At 40.5% G+C, this 1405-nt stretch overlaps 1 long non-coding RNA gene across 1 annotated transcript in view; it reads left to right on the top strand.

Moving 5' to 3' along the window:
* LOC120495796 overlaps positions 1-1405 on the top strand; it is a 2639-nt gene extending 1234 nt beyond the window's left edge. The window contains exons 2-3 of the long non-coding RNA XR_005626146.1: positions 62-239; positions 1269-1405. This is a non-coding gene — a long non-coding RNA (uncharacterized LOC120495796). The remainder of the gene's footprint in view (positions 1-61; positions 240-1268) is intronic.

Raw genomic sequence — 1405 nt, 5'->3', positions numbered from 1 at the left:
GAAACAACTGTTTTGTATTCAAATAAATTTGATCATTCTTGTTCTGTGTTTTATGTCCCAGGCTCGGAAGGATGGAAAGCCTCTGTGCAGCAAACAGCACTTTTGCTGTGGAGCTGTTAAGAAAGCTGTGTGAGAAGAAGAGTGGGCAGAATGTGTTCTTTTCACCATTTAGTATTTCTTCTGCTTTGTCTATGGTTTTGCTGGGTTCAAGAGGTAGCACTGAAGGCCAGATAAGCAAGGTAGGTCAGAATAAAGTTAAAACAAATGGCTTTTGATGGGATCATATGAGGAACAGAGTTGTCTTCCAGGGTGTGGCATGCACATGTGCTAAACTTTGTCACTGTGGTGTGAGACAGCAGAGCAGTTCCTCTTCTGTGTGTTTAGGAATAATCAATTTTCATTGTTTTTGAAAGGGGATGTTCCTTCATTATAAAATGAAGAGTTTCTTGCCTTTTCTTGTGTGTGGTTTTTTGTGGTTTTTGAGACTAATCTTCTTTAATCTGTAATTAGGATGTACCTGGAGTGTTTTTATTGATCACTTGGTGGCTACATAAATTATTTCTTTTTCCTTCATTGCTTGGGCAATAAAATCGTATCTTACATGCTCAGAAAGGAAGTCAGGCACATTAAAAATATCATAAAAATGCCACAGTCTACATTTCAAGCTGGTAACGGCAACTTGATTTATTCCTTTTTTAAAATTTTGCTCAAGTGGCAAATATCTCTCAGTATGTGTTTTATGTAGGAAGTGACAATATTGAGTGCAGGACCGGTCCTTTTGCTTTGGATGTTTGCTTCCATTGCAAAGTGGAACGTATGAACTCAGATCTTGTTTCCATGTACTTTATAAAAATTTCTCCACAATCTATGTGGTTTCCATGTGGTTGCTATAGTTGCAGATACCCAGAATCCATCTGAACACAGTCTGAGCTACCAGCTCTAGGTGTCCCTGCTTGGGCAGGGCTTTGTAGCAGATTGTCCCCACAGGTCCCTTCCCGCCTGAGCCATTCTCTGATCCTGTAGGGCTTGCCTTGAGGGTAGGGAAATCAGCACTGCTGACTCTGCTGCTGCCTAGTTTATGACTTGTGCAACTTTTGCTGGGTACATCAGATGTTATTTGCATGATAAGCTCCAGATGGGAGGTGTGCTGAAAAAATCTTTTAGCTTTCCGTCACAATATTTAACTTAAATGTCATTTTAATATAAAACTGGTCACAAGTGTGTTTAGAGAAGTTAAGGACACTGCTGTGGATGTTGTCTCTGTGCAGGTGCTTTCTCTGAAGAACACCCAGGATGCTCACAATGGGTATCAATCCCTTCTCTCTGAAATCAATGATCCAAACACCAAATACATCCTGAGGACTGCAAACCGGCTCTATGGAGAAAAGACCTTTGAGTTTCTTCC

The sequence above is a fragment of the Passer montanus genome, unplaced genomic scaffold, assembly GCF_014805655.1.
Source record: "Passer montanus isolate IOZ18808 unplaced genomic scaffold, ASM1480565v1 scaffold909, whole genome shotgun sequence".
Lineage (NCBI taxonomy): Eukaryota > Metazoa > Chordata > Aves > Passeriformes > Passeridae > Passer > Passer montanus.
This window is presented reverse-complemented; position numbering and strand designations above follow the sequence as displayed.